The 13,503-nt window shown below is 35.6% G+C and overlaps 1 non-coding gene across 1 annotated transcript; it reads left to right on the top strand.

Moving 5' to 3' along the window:
* The first annotated feature begins 7,982 nt into the window (after nt 1-7,982).
* LOC127486666 (U6 spliceosomal RNA) lies at nt 7,983-8,089 on the top strand. Its single transcript, XR_007913287.1, has one exon. It is a non-coding gene; the product is annotated as a U6 spliceosomal RNA (small nuclear RNA).
* The last annotated feature ends 5,414 nt before the right edge of the window (nt 8,090-13,503 follow it).

Below are 13,503 nucleotides of genomic sequence, written 5' to 3'. Positions count from 1 at the left end.
AAATAGACTGGTAGACCAATGAAACAGCATAGAAATTCCAGGAGTGAATCCATGCATACAACTGATTTATCTTTGATCATGAAGCTAAAATCTACCACTGGAGAACTGAGTCTCTTTAACAAATGGCTCTGGGGAAACTAGATCTCCATGTGCAGAAGTATGAGATTAGACTCCTACTCACACTTCACACAAAAATCCACTCAAAAATGTATCAAAGACAAAAATCTATGACCTGATACCATGAAATCTTCAAAGAACAATGGGGAAACTAGGCAAGATTTTGGCATAGGAAAAGAGTTCTTGGAAAAGACTCCAGAAGCACAGGCAATCAAATCCAAATAAGACAAATGGGATTACATAGAGCTGAGAATCTTCTTCACTGCAAAAGAACCAGTCAGCATAAGTAAGAGGTAATGGACAGAATCAAAGAAATTATTTGCAAACTACAAAACTCAACAACAACAGCAACAATAACAGCAAACCAAGTTAAGAAATGGGACAGTAGTTGAACAGGCATTTTTCAAGAAAGGAAATTCAAGTGGCCAACAGACACTTAGAAAATGTTCAGGGTCACTAACCATTAGGGAAATGCAAATCAAAACCACAATGAGGTTTCATCTCACCCCAGTTAGAACAGCCCACATACAGAAATCAACAAATGCTGAAGAGCATGTAGGTAAAATAGTACCCTGGTACACTGTTGGTGGAAATGTAAACTGGTGCAACCACTGTGGAAGACAGAGATCTCAGAGATCTGAATATAGACCTACCATACAGTGTAGCCATCAGACCATCACGCTCCTGGGAATTTACACAAAACAAAACAGTAGATGAGTTACCTGAACCTCCATGTTTACTACAACACAATTGACAATAGCTAAGACAGAATCAATGCTGATGCCCATAAACTGATGACTGGCTAGAGAAATTTTGTTATATTTACACTATGCAATATTACTCAGCTGAGAAAAAGATGAAATCCTGTCTTTTGTAACGAGATGGTCACAACTGAAAGCCATTATACTGAGCGAGATAAGACAATACTGAGATGATAGATACCATATGTGTTCCTGGATCTGGGATAACTAACATAGTATCTAAAATATAATGTAATGGAGTGAAATAGATATCTTGAGATTTAAAAAAGTTATAAAAATTTAAATCAAATTATAATTAATGAGAAAATTAATAAGAGATACACATGAATTAATAATGAAACCCCAGAATGGAGATAAAGCTGAGGACGAATGCATTCATGGATGAATTTAAAAAAAATACAAAATAATTAATAACAATTCTTTCCAAACAGAAAATTAAGGAAGGAAACATTTCTAATTTATTATAAGAGGAAAACAATACCCTAATAAGAATGGCAGGCAAAGCTGCTAGAAAAAGAGGGAGCCCAAGCTGGTGCCATGGCTCAATAGGCTAATCCTCTGCCTGTGGCGCTGGCACCCCAGGTTCTAGTCCTGGTCGGGGTGCTAGATTCTGCCCCGGTTGCTCCTCTTCCAGTTCAGCTCTCCTCTGTGGCCTGGAAGTGCAGTGGAGGATGGCCCAAGTCCTTGGGCCCTGCACCTGCATGGGAGACCAGGAGAAGCACCTGGCTCCTGGCTTCGGATCAGCATGGTGTACCAGCCGCAGTGTGCCAGCCGCAGCGGCCATTGGGGGGTGAACCGACAGAAAAGGAAGACCTTTCTCTTTGTCTCTCTCTCTCTCTCACTGTACATTCTGCCTGTCAAAAAAAAAAAGAAAAAGAAAAAGAGGGATCCCAAAAATTCATACCTATTATGCATTTTGATACAATAAATCTGTACAAAACAATTCCAAAATAAATGCAACTGCTTGTTTAAAAGATTCTACAGAAAGGATTTATTCTTAGAAAGCAAGGTTAGTTCAACTTATGAAAATGAATCATTGTCATAATGCCACATTATCAGAATGAAGGGGAAAATATGACCATTTAAACTGATACAGCAAAAAAAGTCACAACACCTTTTCATGATAAAGAGACTCAAAAAATTAGTACTAGAAAACTATCTCAACATAATAAATAATGAAAGAAAACTTTCACCATTTGTAATCTACATAGCCCTAGGAGACTTAATGAGACTAATTAGGCAAGAATGAAAACACATTCAAACTGAGAAGGAAGATATCTTTATGTATATATGCATGAGCACATATATTTGTATAGAGAAGCATTCCTGTTTATTAATCTGAATTATAACACAGATAACTTGAAATTCTTCAATAATCATCCAATTACTATAGAAGCTGAAAGTTAGAAGTGATTAACATGTGCATTGGAGCGTGCAGAGTGCTTTGGAGCCTATGTGGATGGTATAGGAAGACCTGGGCATAGGTGAGGGTGATATCCTCATGGGCTGTGAAGAGACACATCACCTGACAGTGTGGATGATGTTCTGGGTGGAGGAGTGTGGTGGCATGGAAGAAATCTGAATCTTCATGGGCAGTCTTCAAAGTTAGGTGTGTGAGACCAATCCCCTGGACTTGCTCTACAAGTAGGGCCATATCTGGGAGATGGTACTCAAGGATCTGCATGCCTTGAGACCCTCTTAATGGGCTCCAGGGACCCATCAGATACTGAGGATACAATTTATGGAAGGAATGATTAAGTTTATGGTCCACGTCACCATCAGGTGGAGTTTCTCCGCTTTCCAACATTGGGCTGGTTGACCCCATGGTGGGAGGAATGGTCAGTCTCTAAGATCTGATATCTGAATTGTTGATTTAGGAATTCTTCCATCATGAAGTTAATTTGACCTAAAGAATCAAACTCAAGAAAAGGAGGTGCATGGGCTGGAATTGTGGTTTAGTATGCTAAGTCTCTGCTTGTGGTGTGGGCATCACATATGGGTTCCGGTTTGAGGCCTGCCTGCCCCATTTCCAATGGATTTGTTTTCAAAAAAGTAAACATCAACTTTATTATTATAAGCTATAGTTATCCTACTGTACTATGGAATATTAAAATTTATTAATTCTATGTTTTGACACTCTTTATCCAACCTTTCTCTACCCTGACCCCATAATGCCTAATCTTCAGTAGTTATTATTACAATTTCAGATCTTTTTTTATTAAACTTTCATATAAGTGTGATAACACGTTGTTTTCAACTTTCTTTTGGGAAATATTGGCTGATTTCACTTAATATAATAATTTCCAGTTGGATCCATATTTGGGTAATGTTAGAATTTCATTCTATCCATGGCTCAAAAATATTCTGTTGTCTCTATGTATTGAATTTTCTTCTCCTATTCATGAATCAACTGACATCTACATTGATTCCATACCTCGTTACTGTGTATAAAGCCAGGCATGAGAGCACAGGTTCTCTTTTATGTGTTAATTTCATTTCATTCAAACATATGACTAGATGTGGGATAGCTGCATCATAAATCAGAGCTTTTTTTTAAATTTTGTGTGGAACATCTATACTGGTCTCCAGAGTGGCTGTAGTGAAGTTCATTCTCATTAACAAATTGTAAGTGCTCCTGTTTCTATGCATCCTCACAAGCATTTACTTATTGCCTGAGAATAGTCACTCTGTTGTTTTATTTGGCATAATTGGTTCCTGAAGGTATAGAACTCTTAAACAGACCAATAACCAACAGGGAGTTTAACTCAGAAATAAACAACCTCCAGATAAAGGAAAGCCCAGCACCAGGTGGCTTCACTGCTGAATTCTAGCAAATTTGTAAAGAGGAACTAATTCCAATTCTCAAACTATTCAAAATATTTGAAAAGGAAGTAATCCTCCCAAACTACATCTATGAGGCCAGCATCACCTAAATTCCTAAAGCAGAAAAAGATATAAGAAAGATACTCATAGATGAATATTCCTGATGAACAGATATAAAGACCCCAACAAAATAACAGTTAACTGAATCCAATGACATGTCAGCAAGAGCATTCACCTGGACAAGTTGAATTTATCTCTGGTATGCAAGAATGGTTCAACATATGGAAATAAATAAATATTACACATCACATTAACAAATGTAACAATAAAATTTATAAGATTATCTTAATAGATGCTGAAAAATCATTTGATAAAATATATCATCTAATGATAAAAGTCTTTATTCTTCAACACAATCAAGGCAATATATTACAAACTCATAGCAAGCCTTATACTGAATGTGGAGAAGTTTGCAGCTTTTCCACTAAGATCCAGAACCAGACATGGATGTCCACTCTCATCATTAGTATTCAATATAGTTTTCAAAGATTTATCCAGAGCCATTAGTAAGAAAAAGAAATTAAAGGAAAGGAGAAAGTAGAATAATTATCCTTGTTTGCAGATGGCATGTCCCTATATATAGTGAAACCAAAAGACTCCACCAAGAGACTATTGGAACTCATAACAGTGTTTGGTAAAGTTGCAGAAAATAAAATCAACACACAAAAATTAATAACATTTGTATACAAAGAAAATTCCATGGCTGAGAATGAACTTGTAAGATCAGTATCATTCCCAATATTTGCTAAAAATTTAAATACCTTGTATAAATTTAACCCAGGATGTGAAAAATCTCTATAATAAAAATTAAAAACATTAAAAAAAAGAAATAGAAGAAGACACACAAAAAAATGGAAAACTCTTCCATATCTGTGGATTGGATTGGAAGATTTAATATATGGAAATACCCATCTACAACCAACTAATCTTTCACAAATGAGCTAAAATTAATCTCTTGTAAAAAAAGAGTCTTCAACAAATTATGTCAGAAAATTATATCTACTCATACAGAAGCATGAAACAAGACCCCTACATTACATCTCATACAACAATCAACTCAAAATCTATGTCCTAATCTAAATCTATATCTATCTAAATCTATGTCCTGATGCAATCAAATTACTAGAAGAAGACATTAAGGAAATTGCAAGGCATTGGCATTGGAAATGTGTTCTTGGAAAAGACCACAGAATTACAGGTAATAGAAGCAAATACACAAATGGAATTAACTTAAGCTAAAAGGACCCTAGACTGCATAGGAAACACTCAGCAAAGTGAAGAGGTAATTAATGGAATTGGTTAAATTATTTCCAAATTATGAAATAAAGGATTAATATCCAGAATGTATTAAGAGTTCAAGAAGCTTAACATAAACAAAACAAACAATCCAGTTAATAAATGGGCAAAGGACATGAACAAACATTTTTCAAAGGATGAAATTCAAATGGACAACAATAAAAAAGTTCTCAGAATCACTAGCCACCAGGGAAATGCAAATATATAACACAATGAGAGGCCAGACTGTCCTTGTAGCATGTGAAGCTATCTCCTGCAGCATCGTTGTGAGCAGCAATATGAGTCCCAGTTGTTCCACTTCTGATCCAGCTTCTTGCTAATTCACCTTAGAAAGTTGTGGAAGATGGCCCATGTCCTTGGGCCCCTATACCATGTGGGAGATCCAAATGAAGCCCCTAGCTGATGCTTTTGATCTGGCCCAGAACTGATCATTACAGCTGCTTGGGAAGTGAACTAGTAGATGGAACATTCTCTCTCTGCCTGTGCCTCTCTTTCTCTGTAATTCTTTCAAATAAATAAATAAAGCTTAAAAAATTACAGTGAAGTTTCACCACATTCCAGTTAGAATACCTATCATCCAAAAATAAATAAGTAAATAGATAGATAAATAAATAAATAGATATTGGTGAGGATGAGGGATAAAAGGCACCCTAGTACACTTTTGTTATGACATAAAGTAGTATAACCATTATTGGTGACAGTACCATATTTTCTCTGTAATCTGACAATATATTCACCATATGACCCAGACAACCCACTCCTGGGGATGTACCCACAAGATATAAAATTGGCATATGAAAGAGTGATCTGTACCCCCATGTTTATTGCAGCACAATTCACAATAGCTAAGATGTGAAATCATCCCAGATGGCAATCAACTGATGACTTGATAAAGAAAATGTGATACACACACACACTATGGAATAGTACTCAGCCTTAAAATAATGAATTCCTGCCTTTTGTAATAAAACAAATGGACCTGGAAGCCATTATGATTAATAAAATAAGTCAGTCCCCCAAAATGACAAATATCCTGTATTTTCCCTGATTTGTAGTAACTATGATACAGAGTACAAAACTGTATATTATATGAATGAAATTGACATTTTGAGATTTAACTATTGTTTATAACCCTTGTTTATACTATTGAGGAATAGTTTTTTTTTTTTTGTACTTACTACTTGTTGAATTGTTTGCTCAGTGGAAGGCTAAGTAACATAAACTGAAAGTAAGTCAATGTAACTATGAAAAGAAAAAATAAGAAAAGAAGGCTGTAGAGAGGTTGGTAGCATGGGTAGGAGAGAGGCTAGGGCAGGATGTATCACAATGCTCCTAAATCTGTATATAAGAAACATCAAATTTGTTCACCTTATGTAAATAATTGAAAATAAAAATAATAAAAATGATCTCATTGATTTATAGATTCAAATGATTCCTTATAATACTCCAATAGTTATATTTAAAAATAAAATAAAAAAAAAAAACAGAAAATCCATATGGAATGACAAAGGATCCAAATGCCCAACATATTCTCAAAAATAATATTAATGATGGAAGTCTCACAATCCCTTAATTCAAAAGGAAATGTAATCAAAAATTGTGGAAGTAGCATGAACACAGATGCAAAGATCAAAGTAATGGAATAGAGAAGCTAAGGGTGAGCATTTGGTCTCTCAGTAAAAATGCTGTTTAAGATGCCTGCATCCCTGCCAGTGCTGTGGCTCAATAGGCTAATCCTCTGCCTGCGACACCGGCATACCAGGTTCTAGTCCTGGTTAGGGTGCCAGATTCTGTCCTGATTGCTCCTCTTCCAGTCCAGCTCTCTGCTATGACCCAAGAATGCAGTGGAGGATGGCCCAAGTCCTTGGGCCCTGCACCCTCATGGGAGACCAGGAGGAAGCATCTGGCTCCTGGCTTTGGATCAGTGCAGTTTCGCCAGCTGCAGCAGCATGCCAGTCACAGCAGCCATTGCGGGGTGAACTGATGGAAAAAGGAAGACCTTTCTCTCTGTCTCTCTCTCACTGTCCACTCTGCCTCTTTAAAAAAATAATAAAAAAAAAGATGTCCACATCTCATACTACAGTATTTGGGTTCAATTCTGGCTCCTGACTCAAGTTTCCTGTCAATGTTAAATATGACAAGTCATGATGTGACAAATAATTGGGTCTCTGCTACTTACTTAGGAGGCTAGGATTATAAGTATGGCTTCTGGTTCTGGTTCCAGTTACAGTGTACAGATCTGGTCATCACAGACATCTGGCAAGTGAACCGGGAGTTAGGAGCTGTGTCCATCTCTGCCACTCAAATTAACATACTACTACTACTAATGATAAGCATTAATATATAAGCTATGTTAATAAATGAAAGTAAAGGTTCATTAATCACATTAATCAAGAAAAATTTGACTGAATTCGCCTTATCGTTAAAACCATAAACAAACTATGAATTGAAGAGCATTTCCACAAGAAAGGCACATATAGGAAATCTATAGCAGACTTCAATAAATGGGAATAAGGCACAGATACTGTTAACACTTCTATTCATCAGTTGAGTAGAGGATTCTGCCAAAGAAATCACATAAAGAAAGAAAAAAAAAACTCTACAATGGGCAATTTATTGCCTCAGCAGTTTCTCTCCCAGCTATGCCACTAAAATATTCAAAATCCACATGCACACAAAGGCTCACAGCAGCAATATTCATGAAAGCTAAATGCAAAAGCAACACAAATACCGAAGTATAAGAAAATATGTTATGAAGTACATCTTTCATAATGGTATGCTGTTTGGCAATCATAATTAATTATGAAATGACAGACTACAGATCTAGTGAAATTCACAAGAAAAAAGAAATCAAAAGTAAAACCCCAAATACTGTAAGACTCTATGATTCCAATTTTAGGACACATCCAAAAAAGTTCAATCTCTGTGCTCGCTTCGGCAACACATATACTAAAATTGGAACGATACAGAGAAGATTAGCATGGCCCCTGCGCAAGGATGACACGCAAATTCATGAAGCATTCCATATTTAAAAAAAAAAGTTCAATCTCTGAAAACAGATTTTAAATTAGTAAATTAGTGCCTCTCTGTTGCTGATGGTGAATGAGGATTTATTGTGAATAATACTGATTATTTGAAATTAACAAAATGTGCTTATATTAGACTGTGGTAATCATTATGTAATTCCAAAAATTTTAGAAAGTGTGGAATACTCACTTAAAACATGGGGCAGTTAGGTCTAGGCAGATAGCATCCTGAGTTTGGTCTTCACAGAATAAAGTGAAAATTAACAAATATGAGGGAGTTGGAGCTGGCACTGTGGCACAGCAGGTTAAAGCCCTGGCCTGAAGTGGCAGCATACCCTATGGGCACTGGTTCTAGTCCCAGCTGCTCTACTTCCTATCCAGCTCTCTGCTGTGGCCTGGGATAGCAGTAGAAGATGGCTCAAATCCTGTGCCTCTGCACCTGAGTGGGAGACCTGGAAGAAGCTCCTTGCTCCTGGTTTGAATTGGCACAGGCCTGGCTGTTGCAGCCATCTGGGGAATGAACCAGCAGATGGAAGACCTCTCTCTCTCTCTCTCTCTCTGCCTCTCTATGTAGCTCTGTCTTTCAAATAAATAAAATAAATCTTAAAAAAACAAATAGACTCTCACTGGGATTAAACATGACAATAGGTCTGATCTGATTTCATCATCATTTAAAAAATCATCTATTATTTTTCACTTTATGTTTCTGTGTGGGAACAAACTGTTGAAATCTTTACTTAATGTATGCTAAACTGATCTTCTGTATATAAAGAGAATCGAAAATGAATCCTCATGTGAATGGAAGGGGAGAGGGAATGGGAAAGGGGAGGGTTGTGGGTGGGAGGGACGGTATGGGGGGGAAGCCATTGTAATCCATAAGCCGTACTTTGGAAATTTATATTCATTAAATAAAAGTTAAAAAAAAAGAAAAAAAACAAATATGAGAGAGTTTCACATGCTTTGTAGAATATGAAATTAAAACACCCTCAATTTGGTTAAAAATATATAAAACTATAATATGAGGGAACTTAAATTCATGGACAATGTTTTTGTGTGAAAGAACTATGCATATGATTCTAGAAATTCTTACACCATTTAATTCCTCATTTATTGCTTGAGATTGTTCAATTGCTCTAATTCAAATTAATTCCACTTATGCTTGAGAAATATCTCATTTTTCTTATGTGAAACAATGTAAAAGATGTATTAATCACCAATTTAAGGAAATTTTTGATTCCTAACCAAACCATGTACCATGACAAAATATCAATTCAGTAATTTCCAGATTGTTTCTCTTAATAAACTGCTTGCAAACATCATAATTTTAGCTGTGATACTAATTTAAATATTTTAACACTCCTTAATTTTAAACACTGAGTGAGGTGCTTTTTGAGTTTTTTTTTTTTTGTCTATAGTTATACATATATATGGGCTACAATGTGAAATTTTAATCACTGAAAACAGTGGCTACTGATCAAATCAGGGTAGGCAACATTCTCCCTTCTCTGGAATCGCACTTCATGATCAAGCCTTGGAACACTGTTGTTCTATTTGCTTATAAAGTATAGAATACTTTACAGTGTACTACAGTCACCCCAGCATTCTATGTAAGACTAGGAACTAACAGCCATAATCTAACTCAGATTTGGTGTCAATTATCTAAATAGCTTTTACATACCACATTTCAAGACACACTACACGGTGGTTATAATCAAAACATTCTGGTACTTATACAAAAACAGATGTATAGACTAATGGAACACAATAGGCATGCCAGAAGTCAATCCAAACATCTATAACCAACTTAAATTTGACAAAGGAACTAAAATCAATCCCTGGATCAAATACAGCCTCTTCAACAAATGGTGCTTAGAAAACTGGATTTCCATATGCAAAAGTATGAAGCAGGACCCTCATCTTGCACCTTATACAAAAATCCACTCAAAATGGATTAAAACCTAAATCTATGACCTGATAACATCAACTTATTAGAGAATATTTGGGAAACTCTGCAAGACATTGGCATAAGCAAAGACTTCTTGAAAAAAAAAAAAAACCCAGAGGCACAAGCAATCAAAGCAAAAATTCAAAAGTGGGATTTCATCAAGTTGAAAAGTTCCTGTACTGCAAAAGAAACACTCAGGAAACTGATGAGACAACTAACAGAATGCAATGGAAAAAGGATTAATAACTAGACTATATAAAGAGATCAAGAAACTTAACAACAACAAAACAAACAATCCAGTGAAGAAATGAGCAAAAGACTTACCCAGACATTTTCTAAAGAGGAAATGCAAATGGCCAACAGACACAGGAAAAAAATGCTCAAACACTAGTCATTAGAGAAATGCAAATCAAAACCACCAGGAGGTTTCACCTCACCCCTGTTAGAATGCCATTCATACAGAAATCAACAAACAACAAATGCTGGCAAGGATGTGGGAAAAAAGGTACCCTAATCTACTGTTGCTGGGAATGTAAATTGGCACAGCCACTATGAAAAACAGAATGAAGATACCTCAGAAATCTAAATATAGGTCTACCATATGACCCAGTTATTCTACTTCTTGGAAAGTACCCGAGGAAAATGAAACCATCATATGAAAGAATTATCTGCACACCCGTGTTCATTGCAGCTCAATTCACAATAACTGATACATTGAATCATCCCAAATGCCCATCAACTGAAGACTGGGAAAATAAATTATGGGATATGTACACTATGGAATACTACATAGTGCTAAAAATGAAATTTAGTCATTTCCAACAAAATGGAAGAATCTGGAAAACATTATACTTAGTGTAATGAGCCAGTCCCCAAAAGACAAATACCACATATTCTCCCTAACCTGTGATAACTAGTAGAGCACCTAAAAGCTGATCTGTAGAAGTGAAATTGACACTTTGAGAAGCAGTGACTTGAACAGCTCTTGTCTTGATAGTGGAAGAGCATTTTTTATATTATTTTTTGAACTCTTGTATATAAAGTCAATTGAAAATAGATCTCAGTAAAGAGTGGAAATAAGAGAGGAAGAAGGAAGAGTAGTCTGGAAGTATGGGTGAGAGGATGGGTATGATGGGAAGGATCACCATATACTTAAAGTTGTAATTATGAAGTGTATGAAGTTTCTGGCTGTAAAGCTCCACATACATTCCTACAGTCTTACTTCTAAGGGTACAGGTTAAAAACTTTCCATGAGGTCCCATATCCCTTAAGCTGGGGGTAAAAATACCATCTTAAGTGCTAAAGTTATCATATGAATAGGATTGAGGTTCTGGTAATAATAATAAAGAAATTAAAAGAGGTGAATGCTCCAACATGGGAAGCATTCCACACAGCAGACTCACAAAATAACAAACAATCACTTTAAATAGCACTATGACCTCAGAATCAGCCCTTAAGGTACTCTAGCCTGGTTGAAATACCCATGAGAGCATTTCAGGAATGGACAGCCAAGATATTGTGGCAATAAATGTCTTACATGAAGGAATTTGGCGGGTGAAACCTCAGAGGAAAGAAGTAGTCATCAAAGAATGAGGGAGGAGATAACTTCCACTTTGTTTATGGCTTTGTCTAAATACTGATGGAGTTTGTAGGTTCAAAATGCTTCCATAGCCTAGGCAGCTCACGCCAAGAACTTTGGGTGATCACTGATGTCATACATAAGAGTGTTAATTGTTAAATTAACCAAAAGATTCATTGTGCATTAACTTACCATGCAGGAACTCTGTCCTCAAAGAGTTCTATTATAAACATGTCAAAGTGCTCCCAAAAGGCGTATCATTCTTGGGTGCTTCTTAAAAATTAAGGTTCTAACAAAAAAGTGAAATTAACTTGTAGATGCAATGATTTTGAACAGCCTTTGTCTCGACTGTTGAGGAACAGTTTTTTTTATTGATGTCCAAATTGTTGAACTCTTTGATTAGTATAGAGTTGGTTTTCTGTGTATAACGTTAGTCAAAAATAGGTCTTCATGGTGAATGGAACTGGGGATGTGAAAGGGAGGAGGAGGAGTGAGAGAGTGGGTGTTAGGGCAGGTATGGTGGGAAGAATAGCTATGTTACTAAACATGTACTTATGAAATGCATAAAGTTTGCATTCCTCAAATAAAAGGTTTCATTGAGGGGGGTGAAATTAATTAGTCTTAAAAAAGAGACACACAAAGAGAAAGACAGAAAAAAATACTCTCTTCAACTTGTCACTTCACAAATGCTTAAAAATTCAACAATGATTTAGATATAACACCAAACACAGGTGACAAAAATGAAATAAGGAAATAGGACTGTAAAGAACAACAACAAAAAACTACATGCTAAAGGAAAAGACAAAAACAGAAAGCAAAGAAGGGGAGAAAATATTAGCAAACAGTATGATTAAAGAAAGAATACATAAGACATACAGAAATCAAAAGCAAATATAATAAAAATTGATAAATGACCTAATCAGTTTGGACAAATGATCTGATCTGTTTTTCCAGTGAAGACACACAAACAGCTAATAGGGGCTCAGTATGGATCATCAAGACTAAAATGGTTATCATCTCATATACGTAAAAATGGATATTATCAAAAAGTACAAAAAAAGGTAACAAGTATTGAACCAGGTGTGGAGAAATGGGAACATATAAATTGGTTGTAGGAATGTAAATTGGTACATCCACCATGAAAAACACTATGGAGATGCCTCTAAAAAATGGAACAAATGACAAAACAATCTCATTAATTTATGTGCATCCATAAGAAATAAAATCACTATCTCAAAGGTACACCTGAACATCCATGTTCATGGAAGCATTATTTACAAGAATAAGATATTGAAATAACCACATTGTCAACAGATCAAAAGATAGAGCATGATACTCACAAAAAAATAAATGCTACTCATTTGTGGAATCTAAGAAAGTCAATCATAAGCACAGAATATAACGAGGGTTGCGAGGGGCTAAGGGTGAAAGAAACTGGAAGATGTTAGATGAATGACACATTTGCAGTTAGGAGATAAATTAACATTGAGATGTATAATAGAGCACAGTAATGATATGAATACAGTATTAGATACAACAGGTTAACATCTGAAATATCTTTTAAAAACTATGTAAGGTGATAGATAGTTAATTGTCCTAATCACTTCACAATATATATGTATAAGGGGACACTAAAAGGTTTCTGATAAAGGGCTTAAAATATAATGTGATTATTCCATAAGCTTGTAAAAGTCCCCCACATTGCAAAACATGTTGCAGGCCTTGAATGTATACAAATTTTGTCTGTCAATTATACTTAAATAATCTTTAAAAAATCACCTCTATCAAACTAAAACTTAAAAAAACTAACTTAGGAATCTGGGTTTATATCTTTGAGGTGGAAAGATAATCAAGGACCATAAACAGTTTTTAAAACAGAAATATGACCAGCTAAAA

Source organism: Oryctolagus cuniculus, chromosome 2 (assembly GCF_964237555.1).
Source record: "Oryctolagus cuniculus chromosome 2, mOryCun1.1, whole genome shotgun sequence".
In the NCBI taxonomy this organism is placed as follows: Eukaryota; Metazoa; Chordata; class Mammalia; order Lagomorpha; family Leporidae; genus Oryctolagus; species Oryctolagus cuniculus.
The sequence above is the reverse complement of the archived record's forward strand: the minus strand, read 5'-3'. Positions and strand labels throughout refer to the sequence as shown.